Consider the following 17,500-nt stretch of genomic DNA (forward strand, 5'->3'; position numbering starts at 1 on the left):
TTAATTCCAGCAGGAACAAAATAAAACAGCCTTCACATTCCGGTATTAAAACATAAACAAAATCCCACCCTTTCTGGGTGCCGGCTAAACAGAGTTCCTCTAACTTGCCACTAAAACACAAAAGATGTCGCTGCTCCAGGCACAGAAGTCAGGGCTGTAGTTCACTCTCCAGCCTCCTTTCAGAGCCAATGCTCTCAGCTCTGCTTAGCAGCTTTATGTAGCCTGATTAGGCTGCTCCCACCACCTGTGTCCAAGGTGCTGGACAACACAACCTCAGCACTAAGGCCTTGCATAGTAGGAAAACCTAGGGGAAACATACCGCCCATCCACAGTTAACCCCTTCAGTGTCTCACAATATTTAAAGACTTTCCCTGTAGAGCAATGGTGCAAAACGTGCATCCCGCAGAGATTCCAGTTTCGACCCATACCCTGTTTCCAGCAGTTCTCAGATCTCTCCAGAGCTGAGGCGGCACTGCACCCACACTTTCAGTACAACATCTGTGTGCTGGGACTGGCTGCAATGGGATAGAGGGGGAGAGAACAACAAGACCTGCTCTGGGGGTCTCCATTATAATACTTCCGCTATGGGATCTCCAGTATTATTAGTGCCTGCTCTAGAGGGGGGTCTCCATTATTATTATCTGCTTCAGTCCATTTCTATTATCGTTATTATTGTCTGGTTTGGGCACTGTATTTGTAGTATATTAGTTATTGTACCAATACAGTATTTTGTTTCTGTGGTGAAATGTTGTGCTTTACTTTGGTTGTTGGTGCATCAACAATGCTGGTTACTGGTGTGGCCCTTGGACTGATAAGGGTTGTGCTCCCCTGCTGTAAAGTGTCCCAGAAGGGGAACTACTACGTTTGCTGGGACTATTTAAAGCAAATAAATCCGTTTTATATACGTTGTCCTGCGTAAGAACAAATATTTACAGGTCTATATTACAACCATCCAAAATTGCACAAGAAAAGGGAGAATATATCACAGCTGATTCACCCCTTCCACTGGTTTACTATGCACCCAGTTTTATAAGAGGCTCTAGTTATCAGCATTTCTGGTGAAGAACATTATTTTGAACTGTAGCTGTTATATACAAAGATCAGCTTATTAAGCTTTTTTTCATCTTGCATGGCCATGTTACATGCATTTCTAGTGTAATGTCTAGACTCCTGTACTGTAGTTAAAGGGGTAGTAAAATTTCTGCAAATAAATATGGTTGTTTGTAAAATGAAAAGTTATACAGTTCTCCAATATACTTTCTTTATTAATTGCTGCCTGTTTTTAGATCTCTGCTTGCCCTCTTACTATAGAAACCTTATATGTTTACCTCTGGTTAGAAATCAGTCCCAATGCGAGGTCACACAGGTGCATGGCTCGTTAGTATCACAGAGTAATCAGAGCTGTGTGTTATAATGAGCAGTGCACCTGTGTGACATCACATGACCATGGACAGATTTCTATACACTGGAAGTAAACATACTAATTTCTTGAGATCCAATTTTTTATTGGTGTCATGGGTCTCAATCTAAGGGAAGCTGTAGGACTGAGTGGAGAAATGGCTCATGAGGTTGAATGTTAGGAATTTTATTATGTTCTAAACAATTACTCTCTAAAACTTGGCAGAAAAGGACTTGGGGGGTATTGGTGGAATGTAAACTTATTTTAGTGACCAGAGCCAGGCAGCTGCTATTAAAGCAAATACAATCATGGGATGTATCAAGAGAGGAATAGATTCTCATGATAATACAAATCACTGGTCAGACCACACCGGAACATTGTGTACAGTTTTGGGCACCAGTGTATAAAAAGGACATAGTAGAACTAGAACTAGAACGACTTCAGACGAGAGTAGTGTAAGCTACCTGATGAGTGTTCTAACTATGTGTCTTTGGGAATGGCAGTGTGTATGCATGAGAACTCGCCACCAGAAGAGAATCCTCATATGTGGGGATGAGAGGAAGTAGGGTTTCTTGACTTTATGCTGGAGCACCCCAGCCTCCTTGACTTTATCGAAGGGGTAAATAAAAGTAGAAGAATGGTGGCATCAAATTACTATATAAACATATTAGCAGGAAGTGCTCACTGCACAGGTGCTGAGAAAGTGGGGGGAAGGGGAGAAGAGACAGTGTAACAGTCTGTAAAGCCAGATAGCAAAGGGTACCCTGCTAAAGCTCATTAGAATCATTTTAAAAGTTGATTTTGAAGGAAGGAGGCCATGGATAATAAACATAAGAAGATTACCACAGTCAATGTGCCTGGTTTTATAAGTAAGTGTTTATCATGTTTGATTTTGATGGTAAATTATCTTTCAGGATATTCAATAATTGTTGAAAAGCTTTTTGTCAGATCTTATTTCAATATGTGAGTTTATGGACACACCTTCCATATATTGCTGCTACTCATCCCTCCTTTTTTATAGGGTTCATGTGGGGTAAATTTTTCCAGTGGGTGGTTTTGTCACATTTTTGATTTATTAGTGTATGTACAGAATCTGTGTTCAGCATTGACACTAAGCTTTACAAAATCCATTAGTAATTTGCTGGCACAATGGGGATAATTTATTTTAACATGTGACAGTTTTTTTGGCAGCTCTTCAACTATATCAGTAATGAGTGATCTTATGCCATTGTGTTGGGCTATATAGTTTCTCTCAACATTGCTTAAAGAAAATCAACATTATGTGTAGTTACACATTAATCTTTGCTTGCGGCCATTGCATATAACAAAGAATGTACTTTTGCCATTCTTATTTAGAGCTTGTATTACCATTTAACTAATTTACTTTAATTATTGGGATTGGGACTTGATAGAAAAGTTCAGCCACTACATGTTAAAATTCAGTGCTCTGCATATGGTCCTGGAAAAAAAAAGTGAAACACAGTAAAATTTTCCAAAAGACCACCATCCAGGTGGTCTTAGAAGACTTACCTTAGACTTGGAACCTTAAAGTGAACCTGTCACCAGGGACCTCATTGTCACTAAGGACAGGTTGCAATAGACCATTACAGCTTGATTGCAAAGATGTATTCCTACTTTTTCTGTGCATTTTCATTACAATATAATTGTGTGGAGTTGTACAGGAGCAAAAGTAAGAGCTGAGGAATGCGTGAACAGCACAGACAAGTGACGTGTTTTTTTTTTTAATGCATGGGGTTTTTTCCAAATGCATCCAAAGTGAAACAAACCTGGGACTCGGAATAGGATTCTGTCAGGGTGCAAGGTAAGTTAAATCACACAATTATATTGTAATGCAAATGTACTCAAGAGGCAAAAAGACATATTTGCAGTGCAGCTGTAATGGGCTTCTGACTTAAATATACATTTAAAGAAAAAACATGTTTACATACAATTTTGGGTTGCCGTATCAGTAAAAAATCGAATTTGTTTTTCCTGGATGAAAAGGAAAAACATTTTTTTTAGTCCGTATGGATTTGATAACATACACAATACATTGGGGGTCATTTACTAAGGGCCCGATTCGCGTTTTCCCGACGTGTTACCCGAATATTTCCGATTTGCGCCGCTTGTACATGAATTGCCCCGGGTTTTTGGCGCACGCGATCGGATTGTGGCGCATCGGGGCCGGCATGCGCGCGACAGAAATCGGGGGGGCGTGGCCGAACGAAAACCCGACGTATTCGGAAAAACCGCCGCATTTAAATGCCGAAAATGTGTCGCTTGGGGAGCGCTCACCTTCACCTTCTATGGGATGGTGCATTCCGGGGCGTTAAGATTATTTTCGGCGCTGCAGCGCCACCTGGTGGACGGCGGAGGAACTACCATCTTAAATCCCAGCCGGACCCGAATCCTGTGCAGAGAACGCGCCGCTGGATCGCGAATGGGCCGGGTAAGTAAATGTGCCCCATTATGTTTGAGCAGGGTTGTTATTATATGGCCCATTGAACCATTTACATATTAGGACTTTTATTAGTGGATTTGTCAATAAATAGAGAAGTGTGACATCTGTGGTACAGTTGGTGGCAGTATCACTATTTTACAATTTATACTTATCCGTTGAATAATATTAATACTATTTATATTGTGTATTCGATTTAACCAACTGCTGTACCTATTGTACTTATGGTGGATTGCTATTACATAGGTAAACTGTTCTGTAGATTACGCATGGCAATGTTTTATAGGTGATACAGCTTCAGGACATCTTAGAGGAGATGTTTGAAACCCATTTTCACAGGGGTCCAAATCAACCTCATGGTGGCCTTAAAAGGGTTGAATGTCATTTTATTTCTGTATAAATGTATCTACTCACGCTGTTAATTAAGTCCATTTAGGCAGCATTTCCATTTTAATCAGCCATTTGAAGGCAACCCCAAAGCTTAACCTATTGTTAAATAACAAAGAAAAAGGCATATTCAACATATTCCCATACAGTAGCAAATAGTCACAGTGTCAAATAGAACCCAATAGTCACAGTCCCCCCACAGTAGCCAATAATCACAGCTACAAAAAAGGGGGCTTGATAGTAACCCCTTTTCTGCAGCCCATTCATATATAATGGCACCATGTGTGTAGAATACCCTACCCCCTCCTCCAATGTATGTGCTGGTGTGTAAAAAAGAGAAATGTACTCGCCTTTCCCTGCTCCCCTGAAGGAGCAGCATTCTATTTCTTCTCTACTCAGTGCAGCGGCTGTACATGGTTTGAAAGCTGGCAGATGTGATGTGCAGACTTTACCATGTCTTACAGCATCAGAGCTATAGCTTCTTTTCTGCTCTCCTTAGTAGTGCGGCACAGGGGTAGGGAGAAGGGCTGGATAACACAAAGTAGCAGGCCGGATGTGGATCACGGGCCTTTTGTTTGACACCTGTGTCTTACAGGAAGGTGTCTTACAGGAAGGTGTCTTTATGTAGAACATAGAGCCTTTTTAGTGGACCCTAGACATTAACCAATGTTCTGTTACTGTACCTAACATACTTTGTTTTGGAAAGAAGCCAATGCTTTCATTATTATGGAGATGCTTGGGTTTGCATAGTAACAGTACATAAATGACATTTATTTTATTAATTTTTGTGACTTGCAATAGTTAAATATAAAAAGTTGCAAAAAGGTGTACTGGAGACCTTCTGCTAATGAAAATTAAGGTCAAGGTTCAGATGATAGGCCTTGTTATGTAACTTAATCCAGTCTTTTATATCTACATAATATATTTTAATTTTTTTCAGTTTTTATTTATGGCAACATAGACCAGCAATTGTGACTTTTTTAAGTTGTCCTCTTCATGGACATATTTAGCACATGTAATAGATTCCAAATATTGCATCTGTAGAAAACCAGCAGCCCATAATGTATCTCTCTTTGTTGACAATGCGCACATTCCATCCAAATCGGGAGAAAAAGTGGCGCCCTAAAATCCTTTTAAAATATCACATGTAAGATGTGTTATATAAAGCAATACTCATATTCCAAATGTTGCTTATTTTATATCTAGCTCTGAAGGAAAGTCATAGATGTCGTGACTACATTCAATCCAATGGAGATTGTACTGTTGAAATGAGAATTCTTCTGTATCTGGTGGCATGAAGATGAAGGAATGTACAGCATACTACCATCCAGAGCATCTGTTTGATATATAATCTTGGACCAGTCTGACAGTAATGACATATACAGTCATTGTGTTTTGTTCTGCTTGAATGCTGCTGTCTGGTGAGATTTTGTGAAGCAGTGATTATATGGATATGGATTGCATGCATAGAGGTCATCAAAAGTCAATTGTACACTAATTATTTCCTCTTATCAGTTAAACTGAGTCTTATGAACTTAATGCAAACAATAGCAGACATAATCTTTCTGTGTAATAACAGAAAGGGTGAAATGTTATAGCCTGAAGTACAATAAGTTTAAGGATGGTATCAGACATAAAAATAAGCATGCACGTTTATACAGCAGTATACTTCCTCTTAGATGTGAGTGGGATATACTAAATTCCAAGAAATATTGATTAAGTAGCTGACCACAAGTCTGAAATTTTCCACAAAATGTTTCATTATACAGTTCCCTGAAATGTTGCCAAATGGTCAGCAAATAGTTATCTGTAATAAAACAATTACATGCAAATAAATATACACATGAATGCAAACATGAATTGTATAGATAACTGTCTCCCTAGTAGCAGACTTAAAGATGACCTGTCAGCAAAATTTTAGCCCTCACACCAGTAATACCTGCTGGTAAAGGGTTAAACGTCCTCCACATCTCGCCTAAATTTATCTGCTACTGAAGCACTGCACCTTAATTGCAGCCATTTTTCTGCAAATGAGCTTATAAAAAGTCAACTTCTGTAAAGAAGAGTCACGCTGTCTCCAGGCGACTTGTGAACCCCGCCTTGTTCTTTTGATTGACAGCTCTGTGTATTTTCATTGCTCAGCCTGAGCAGACAGGAAGTCCTTTCCATGTCCACCTCTTATCCCTATCACTCCACGGTGTATTTAGCAGTGTGCACTGTGTAGGACACTTCTCATCATTTCACGCACCCCGCATTGGGCTGAGCCAAGTTGGACAAAGGCAGAAAAAGTTTGGGGAGCATTTTTACTCGTGGGAGGAGGCAGATTTAACACATGCACTGCATTTTCCAACAAAGGAACAGTGGGGGGTTGGGTTAAAAAAAAATTACCTGCAAACAAGAATTAAAAACACTTAAGGTTATGTTACATAATTTTTCCAAATCTTTTGATCTCTTGTGTTGTCCCCAGGATTGCAGGGTGCTTGTACAGCCATGGGTTGATACATGAAAGGACTTTGTTTAGATCTGAATTTGTGATTGGGTCTGGCTAGTGTTACAAGTGTTCAACATGGCTAAGGTTGCTCTCTCTGATTATGCTCACATCTGGCCAATATAGCAACATTTGGGCACCGTTGTATAAACAACTGGCTAGCTGACAGCTGGCTTTGTTGAAAGTAAATAGATTTATGTATGAGTTTTACAAACCGTTCTCCAGCTGGCATGTCTAGAAGCACTGAATGCTCAAGCCAAGGCAGGAGAACTACAACACAGTATTCTTTCTGCCTACTGCCTTCATATTTCTCAGTGTAAATATTATACTTGGTTCATTCCTTCATCTTCATATTCCCTTGTGCTTATGGAGCCAGGATACATAGTACAGCATAAAGCCTACTTTCTGTGAGTCTCTTTAGTCAATATCACTGACTGAAACCGCTCAATGCTATACTATTCATCATAAATTATGTAAAAAGTATATTTTAATACATTGACAACAAGCAGAGCTTTTGAAATAGTGGAAAAGCAAAGCACATTAGAAAGTTTCAGAATCCTTTAATTTTGCAAGGATTTAAACTTCTCTACAAAATACTTTAAAAACTAATGACATAGCTTCAGAGATCACAACAATCCCAGTGGTCACTAGGCTCATAAGCCCGGCCCATGAGTATGAGTACATGCCTTGAGAATGCTGTAGCTATACTGATGCAGGGACAAATCTTGTTTTAATGCCTTAGCTGAGTGGTTTTGCTGAAAAAACAATTATAACATTCATGACATGGGAAAGCTGGATTGCTTCAGCCTGCCGTTGATAAACAAATTACACTGAGTTTTCTGAACTGTCCAGACAGGACTAATCAACCTGAGCTGGATTACTCATACACAGCAGCTGGGGGATGGTGCAGTGATTGATTACTTCTGCCTGCCAGGCACAACACAGTGATTACATCATTCTCTTGAGCAGTACATACTTAATGTTAGAGGAGAAGCTCGGAGCCAGGCAAAGGAGCGCCAGAGCCGCCTCATCCTGAATCTTTTAATTGTTTTTTCAGCAAAACCACTCAGCACAGGGATTAAACAAGATATGTGCCTGCATCAGTATAGCTACAGCATTCTCAAGGTATGTTTAGTTCATAATGCATGAAATCAAATGGTAGATTTCCTTTAATCACATTCATTAAGGGTACTTTTTTAATAACATTTTATTGGGTGATTCGTGGATTGTACAGGAAAGAAAATAATACTTTCTTTTTTTTTATTAAACTGTTTTTATTCTTTTACAACGCAAAATTAAACAGGCATACAATTATGCCTTTGGCACGGTCAATGCAATAATATAGACAAATGACAAAGTAGTGATAGTTTTACATTATGCTGTTCGTATCAGACATCGTTATTGCTTATTACATCTCTGTACACTTGAAATGGGATTTCTATAATTCTAAAAGTAGAAATGAAATACCAGTCAGGCGCACTTTACAGATATCAGATTCCAATAATTTCAATTAACATTTTTATACTTAGAATATTATGTCTTGATGAAGGACCTCACCCATCTCCAACATTTTCTTTTTTCCCTTCTGTGTGGAAAACGGTGACGTTTTGGACCCCTGAAGGGCACGCAAGGTCACATAATTATATTTAGGCTCACATAAAGCACAGGTTCTGAGAGGCACAGGAAGTGATTTAAAGTTGTCCATACAACTTCCGGATATGGCACAGCAATAAATCACAACCCTGAATGGCCAAAAGACCCCTTTCACTAGCCTCAGTGAAACAGAACCTTATCAAACAAATAAGCTGCCACCAGTTCTCCTTTACTATAAGCCCGGTCCGTAACTGGATTATAAAGCGTGAGGAACCAACCTAGTAGCATGTATATAACCGAGACAAGGATGTTGGGATTCGTGGATCAAGATAAAAGAGCAACACAGGTAAAATTTTATATTTAATTGCTTTTAGAGCACATTAGACAATACAGTACACACACAAAAAAATAAAATAAAATATATATAGTTAAACAGAGTACAAAATGCAAAGATAGGACTACAAGTATCAGCAGTTCAGTAAGTTAGTAACCTTGTGTGTGGGCCTAATGGGGATGGATAGTTCTCGCTTGTGATGGTAAGTTGTCCCCCAGGTGAAAGACAAAAGCATCATTGGTGCTCTGATTATATTGGTTGCACCCACCCCTGCACATCGCATTGATACCAAACCTGACCCATTTGCTATAGTCCCATCCCAAGAAATTTATATCTCGATGTCCAAGAATGCTAAAACCTAGGGAATTGGGGCACTATGATCCCCTGACGAAACCAAATCCAAAAATGTATTTGCCTTTATCTGAGATGGACTATTACTACAGAACTGTACCTAATCAATGTTATTGTTCTGATATTTTTTATGACTCATTGGGGGTCATTTACTAAGGGCCCGATTCGCGTTTTCCCGACGTGTTACCCGAATATTTCCGATTTGCGCCGATTGTACCTGAATTGCCCCGGGTTTTTGGCGCACGCGATCAGAATTTGGCGCATCGGCGCCGGTATGCACGCGACGGAAATCGGGGGGCGTGGCCGAACGAAAACCCGACGTATTCGGAAAAACCGCCGCATTTAAAAAAAAAAATTGTGGCGCCAAAATTTCACTTACCTTCATCCTGGATAGGCCGGTGTATTTCGAGGCATTCCAGCGGACTTCAGCGCAGCAGCGCCACCTGGTGGACGGCGGAGGAACTGCTTTGATGAATCCCGGCCGGACCCGAATCCAGTGCAGAGAACGCGCCGCTGGATCGCGAACGGACCGGGTAAGTAAATCTGCCCCATTGTCTCTTGTTTAAAAATTGTAGGGAAGCCTCTGAGAGTTGCTGTGGCTGAGGAATTGCTTTGAAGCTCGGCTCCCTGTAGCGTTAGGTAACACTCTAGCAAGCTCCACTAGGCTAATTACGTTGAGGCTGTGGGGGTAGGGGGGGAGTGTAAGTGAAATAGATGACTTAATGAGCAGGACAAAATCTGGCATGTGAATCCCCCTTGTTTATCACACCTCCTTACAACTTTTGGTACACTTATCTGTATACAATATATAACATAATAGCCTAGCAAAATATGGTTAATTTTAGGACATAGAGGAGGTCATTCCGGTTTTCTGAAAGGTTTTGTGTGTTCTGTAGTTTGGTCATTAAGCTTCATATTTCTATATCCGTTAAGTGTGTTGTGATGAATTTCCTCCATTTCCGGAAGAATTATTTAACACGTTTGTCCCCCACTTTTTCCACCTCCAATTTTTCTACCCTCAAGTATGTCCACTGTCAGTAGTGTGTCCTCAAGCCAGAGGTTTAGCAAGCAATGTTTTGCTACCAGCAGGAGTATGCGATTGATGGCAGAGAGATGTGGATTTTCATCCGCCTCCCCCTCCTGAGGATCTGGTAAGTGGTAGAGTAGAAGAGCCAGGGGCTGAAGTTGAAGTATCGCCCCATATGTTACTCTGAGGAAGTCTTGGATGTTTCTCCAATACCGTTGTGTGGAGGGACACGTGCAAATGAAGTGGTATAATCCATCCGGGATATGTTGCATTTTGGGCTGTGATCCTGTCAGGGTGGTTCTCTGAGGAGGGAATATTGAAAGCATATAGTGCTCCATGCATAAGTTTAAAAAAGGATTCTTTGCATGTTTCACTGATGATGTGCATCGTAATATTTAAAATAAAAATCTAGACCACACCCCCAATTTGGGAAGTGTGCTCTGGTAATACCGTGTGTCCCTCGGTATATATAAAAAGTTGTATGAATACAAGTTTATACCGTCCACTACTTGCTGCTTTTTCTCAACATGTGTTTATTCCTTGAAATTGCACATTTAAATCCCATACAAATCTAACATAGAAAATTCTATAAAACATATAAAAACAATATGAATATGAATATATTTGATATACAGTATTATTGTGAAACCACCATTACCTCCACTTGGTAGGTAGCTATGTATTTCTATGACCCCCTGACATCGAACCTGGTTGCAACCTACACTACTGCTGGTTTTGTATAACAGTGTGTGAATACTATATATCTCCACATAAACCTAAATGATGCGGCATGTTAACCAAATGAATAAAAACTCTGCATGCACAAAAAAAATAAAAATGTAGATAAAAATAGTCACTGAATCGTATACATCCAGACCAGGATATGGGACACATTCATATTGTACATCTAATCGTTGGTGAATGATAAATTTAGCTAGTTATTAAATAGCTATTGAAAAAAGGGTTAGATACCCTGAAACGCGTCTAGAAACTAATAATACATACATCATATCGTTGTTTCATCTCCGAGAGCCAATGGATGCGGTTAACCAAACGAGCGACAATTATCGTAGAGGAAGCCGGCTTAACATACGTTAAGTTCAGCATGACACAGGAATAGGAGTGAGAGCACGAGTATACAGCGTCCTGGGTCCAGAGTGTTGATGTAACACAGTTAAGGTATCGTGGTATTGAAGAACCGATACAGGTAACACAAAGCCTATAAAGATATCACCTAAATGCAATAACTGCGAGTGACTTAAGAGACTAATATTAAGCTGGGTGTAACAACTCAATGGAGATAACAAATATATCATTCACCAATCATAAGATGTGCGATGAGAATATGTCCCATATCCTGGTCTGGATGTATACAATTATGTATAACTATTTTTATCTATATTTTTTTGTGCATTCAATTTTTATTCATTTGGTTTACAATGCTGTGTCATTTAGGTTTATGTGGAAATATATAGTATTCACACATTGTGTTATACAAAAACAGCAGTACTGTAGGTTGAAACCAGGTTCAATGTCAGGGGGTCATTTGACCTTGATACAATAGAAATACATAGCTACCTACAAAGTGGAGGCAATGCTGGTTTCACAATAATACTCTATATCAAATATATTCATGTTTTTATATGTTTTATCAAATTTTGTATGTTAGATTTGTATGGGATGTGCAATTTCATGGAATAAACACAAATTGAGTAAAAACAGTGAGTAGTGCATGGTATAAACTTTTATGCATCCTAATATTTGTCCACCCCTGTAAAATGTGCACTGATACTTCATTTGTTCTGAATCAATGGTTCTCTTTGACATGACTACTTTCCAGGCACTTCATCAAAAAAATATTACAGGACCTACCAATCTGCTTCTGCCAGGGCTATGCTGTGTTATCATCGGCAGCAATTTTGGGTTGCCGATGATGTTGCACAGTTGTGAAGGACCATAAGCTGTCTGGGCTATATATGCTCTCAAGCGGAGCCAACACCAGAAGCTGCGGGTGTCAACTGTAAATTACAACTAACACCCTCTTCTAAAACCCATGATCGGAGATAATTTACATCATGGATGTTAACCATTTAGACACTACGGTCAAGCGTGTAAGGTGAAACTGGATCTTCCCTGTGTGGATCAGACCCCACACCCGTGAGCTTACAGATCAGGAGCCCAGGTGTGTGATGTGTACCCCGAGATTGCCTGGTCCCCTGCTTCCTGGCTCTTTCAGGACCCCGATGTAACTAACTGCATTTGTTTTTAAAAAATAAAGATATAACATTTTTATAATAAGAATGAAAGAAAAAGTCCCTAATACATTTCCATTTTAAAATCTAATAAATTATAAAAACCCAGAAAAGATTATAAAAACTTGCATATATGTTATCATGGCATCCGTAGCAATCTGTACAATAATCATAAAGCAATATTGAATCCGCATGGTAAACATAATGAAACGTCCCCTGATATATGATTTTTTAACAGTTACCATCACAAAAAATGTTTTAACATGCAATAAAAAAGAAAAATTCTGAATTTTGCCCCTGAAAATACTTAAAGAAATGTGATTTTCCCCAATATTGTTTTTGTTCAGTAAAATAATTTATCTTTATTCTATGGGTCACCACATTTACTATGATACCCCATTTATATAGCTTCTTATGGTTGACTTTTTTTGCAGAATACAGAATTCATTTGGTGAGAAATGCTCTTGATTTTGCATTGCCATGTAAAAGAGGCATAACATTTTTATTTTTTAGTTTACAGAGCTTTATTTGGGATTCTTATTTTGCGGGACAAACCACACTTAATGACGTACAGTTACGTCACAGTGCAGGAATAAACATGTTTGTAAACATACAGGTTGGTGTTCTGTCCTATTTTTTTTCTGCCTGTTATGGTCAAGTTCATTTTACAGTCTGAATATATGGACACTATTTAGGTATTACTTACCTTTTAGTTCAGCATTGTTTTAGCAGGATTTTTTTTAAACTTGAAGCTTTGCTGTGCTTGAAAAAGATGTGTAAATTCACTGATCTGATGTAACTGTCAAGTTCACCGTCTAGAGTTACAGTGAGATATGATATCATAAAAGTTTAATAACATCTATGAATTTAATATATATACTTTTTCACTTACTGAATGGAGTTGGGTTTTATATTGCTTTCTTTGTCATGTATTGTCTCCCATGTCTTAGTGATTGAAGCTTAAGATTATATGATATTAAATGTTTGCAGCAGGGTAGAGGAATCAACAGGACATGAGTCTTCACTATGCAATTAAATGAAAGGGAAACTGCAGCAAAGCTGCTCATAACTGAAAATATAGCACATGAGCTACACACCAAAAACATTGTATGGCCCAAAAAGAAAATAAGGAAACTTCCATTTCTAGTGGTATCTTCAAATCATCTTGTGGCATGTCAATCTTTTGGCTTGCAGTATACAAGCTTTTTACCTAAATTATTTAAATAATTTAAACAGCAGAAGGGGTGGAAGTGGATTATACCTCCACAGGGAATAAAGCATAAAAAGAAAACTCCATCAAACTGCATCATATTTATTCGTGTATCTAATGTAGAGTTGTAAATCTGCAGCCAAAACCTACTGAAAGCATTTATAAATAGTAGCTAAATAAAAACCCATGTTAAAAATACACACACATTTTCTGTTGTGACATCATGACCTTGTGATGTGCCATTTCAATTGGGTGTAGGCCACATTCATGTTTACCACTGTGAAAGTTCTTCCATGAGGTTGTAAGATTCCAGATGGCTATGTGACATGACATCACTACAAGAAGATTTGTTTTTCTTTTGCAAAGGAATATAAATCCTATTACCCTTATTAAAAAAAAACCTCCAGAGTCGTGCTCCTCTCTGCAGGACCTGCACAAGGTATAATTCAATGAATGAGCTGGAGAGTTCCTTTAAATTCTGTCTTGCTATCATTTTTATTTTCTCATCTGTTGACTTGTAGCCGACTAATTACTTTCTTCCAGTCTTTCTTCTCATTTCTTGTCTACTCTCTTTTAAATTATTACAATTTGCTGCTCTAATTCATTTGCCTAGAGCGCCAATTGTTTGAAAGAACGTAACAGATTCATCTTGTGCCTTTTGCATAATGGCCATCATTAGATGTGCTGGTTAATGATTGAAATGGTGATGATATGGAGTTTCCATCTTCAATCTGATTCTAGCTTGAATATCTGGAAGTTATTTAAATTGGTAATACAATTTGCCCTTGACAAAGTAAGAAATGTTGGTTAAATCTCTTTTGTGAAGCTGTTAGAACTTTGCTTCTATATGAAGTTGTGTATATTTGATTCCCCTTGCTGTGGAGTTTTGAAGTTTCCCCTTAGTTTCTCTTTTTGGATTTAAGGAAGACTGGTCACCTAAATTTTACCCCTCAAACCAGTAATACCTGCTGGTAAAGGGTTAAAAGTCCTCTCGGTATACCTTCAAATTATCTGCCAGTGAGGCACTGCACCTTAATAACATGCAAATGAGTAGACATGAGTCAACATTTCTCTGAGCTGCCAGTGAACAACACCTCCTTCTCTTCAAATCTTGGCTTGAGCAGACAGGAAGTCCCTTCCTGTCCACACCAGAATGCTGCCCCGGTCACATGCAAGGTGAATTTAACAGTGAGCACTGTGAGGCAAACTGAAGATCTTTTTATCGTTTCATACACCCTGCAATGTCAGAAAAAAATGGTGGTGGGTGGAGCCACATGACAGTGGGCAGGGCCAACATAAACAAAAGGAAAATTTTAGGCGGGGAGCCAGTGCTGCAATTTTCAACAAAGTCACAGTGGGGGGTAAGTAAGGTTTATTATGCCCGTTCTTAATGTCAGGTTCCCTTTAAACTGAAACAAAACGTCAATGTTCATTATTGATGAAGCAATTTAGAAGTTATACCAACTAGTAATCTGTATTTAAAAAAATTCATATTGTATGCCTTGTAAGACAATAATGCTAAAATTCTGGAAGAAATTGATTGTATAAAGTGAGGGCGCTTACATTTGGATTCTTAGCCCCAATTATGGATTTCAGCTTCTATATATAATAAGAAGCCTCTATACATAGTTCACAACAAGATTTAAAGTAAATGATGACTATATAACTAAATAATTTTATACTTTCAGACACTTTGCTTCACATTTAATTACCTTGGCTATTCACCCCTGAGGAAATCGTCTAACACGATGATATGCATGGGGAGCTCGTTACCCCTGTGTTTTCCTACCGCCTGTTTGCCAGCCTAACAAAAGCACTTTAGTTGCTATTACTTGGGTATTATCTGCACATTCCATGCATCTGCACTTTTCAGGCTTATTTTTGTAATATCTGACATGCTTGACTTGCTTTTGGCAGTTTTCAGGACTCATGAGTTTTTAGGTACGTACCGTTATGATTCATTTGCGATATTTTACTTGATGACATTTGGTAATCCCTGATATATTTCTGTTGGGAGGAATTGTGTTCACCACAGGGTGACTCTGCAGGGGCTATTACTGGGTAGACATGCACATTGGTCACCAGTTGATATGTATGTATATTACATTTTTTTAGATGTTTTTAAATGTGTGTCATATATGTATCTTGTTTGGTATTGAATAAAGTTGACATTATCTTCTGCATATTGTTCTGATAGAGCTTTTCTTGGTGCATACTTTTTTCTTTTTCGTTGGTCACTTTGCACCTGCTCATTTATACACTCTTTGGTTGTGCTGGCCGTTCTAAATTACATTTACTTACCCGGCCGCGGAGTTCCCACAAAAGTGCATTGTCCGATGATCATTCATTGTGCCGCGATTCACTAAGATTGTGCAAGTGACGCTTCCCCGATCAGGTCAGCCAGAGTTCACCTTCTTCTTCCTGGTTGCACGTAAGTGCATTGTCTTGCGACACAAATTGAAAGTTATATCCCGCGCTCAGTCTGAATCAGTCTGATCGTCCGTTGGCCCGGCCCCAGTGAAAGCCAGCACAGCTGCACCACAATCTGACCATGTGCGACACTATCCCCAGTTAAATACCTGTCACAGCCGCGCAATCCCCGAAAATACGACGAAAGTCTGATCCACAGACCCTTATTGAATAAGCCCCTTTATCTCCTGACCAGCAATAAGTTTGCCATTTGTAGTGACCTGTGATCAGAATGTAATTGAACTTTCAGGAAGTCTGTTATTGTATGGACTGGACAGCTCAAGTCCTTACGCAGGTGCTCCCGTGACAGACACTCAAAATTATCAGGGATTTATTTTAATAATAATTAAGAGTCTGGGCAAAGGTAGATTGTCAGAAATGTAGAAAACAAATATGAAAGTCTTTAAATAGACAGTATAATATGGGATTGATTGGACAAGAATGGGAGAATAAATTTGCCAAAATTTAGGTTTTTAGAATTATGGAATTTAAATGGACTATATTTTTTGCTGTATCATTTTTCAAAAATGTGGTAAGAGATACACTAGACCCAAATTGCAAGGGGTTTTATATTCTTTGAAATTTCCAATGTACTGTATGCAGCTCACATCAGCTATTGGATATCAAACTTGACCAAATCATAAAAGATGGCAGCAGCATAGCCAAAGTATCACATTTAAATTGGTGCAGGCTTGGAAGAGGCCAGTCCTATATATTGCCACGTAGCACTCCAGTATAGCACAAATCAAAGCATTTTTCCAAAATGTTTTTGCCTAGTGTACAGCAACATTTCAATCCCTTGATTTTAAAAAGTAAAATTATTGTGTGGAGGTTTCTCTTTTGTGTTCCTGAAAAGCAGACACATACGACACACTACCTGTGTACCATATTTATCAATATCAATCTTTAAAGAGGACCTGTCACCTAAATTTTCTAAAGTAAGCAGCTCCTAGTGCTTGAACAAACGCCGCAGTGTTAGTGTGATAGCGTTACCGGAAACCTCTGGTAATGCTATCAAATACTGCAGCGGAGTACAATGTAATCATCGGACCGCTCGCAAATCGGTCCAATGTATTCATGAGGTGCTGCCTCTTCTCCGGACCGCCTTGCTCACTCCATAGGCAGGTTTCCAGTAACGCTATCACTATCGCTATCCAGTAACGACAAATTGGGTGACAGGTCCTCTTTAAGTGTTCCCCCAGTTCTTAATATTAACCCCTTATCACCTACACTAGTTTTCAGCTCAATGACCAGACTCAATTTTTCAAATCTGCCCTGTGTCACGATAATTGGTTACAACTTCGGAACACCTTAACGTATCTAGGTGATTTTGAGAATATTTTCTTGTGACGCATTACTTCATGTTAGTTGTAAAATTTAAGTTAAGTTTTGCGTTTCAGCCGGAAAAAAAGTAAAAAATTTGCCAGAAGTTTTGCTTTCCAGACAGGAAGTAAAACTACCCAAAAAGCATGATAATTAACATTTATGGAATGTCTGCTTTATGTTGAGATGATATTTTATGCATCCTTTCA

General features: G+C 38.8%; 1 protein-coding gene across 8 annotated transcripts in view; it reads left to right on the forward strand.

The window, feature by feature from the left end:
* Nucleotides 1-17,500, forward strand: part of SMYD3 (SET and MYND domain containing 3) — a 400,119-nt gene that overhangs the window by 77,549 nt on the left and 305,070 nt on the right. The gene's annotated exons all lie outside the window — the stretch shown is intronic.

This window comes from Engystomops pustulosus, chromosome 3, assembly GCF_040894005.1.
Source record: "Engystomops pustulosus chromosome 3, aEngPut4.maternal, whole genome shotgun sequence".
NCBI lineage: Eukaryota > Metazoa > Chordata > Amphibia > Anura > Leptodactylidae > Engystomops > Engystomops pustulosus.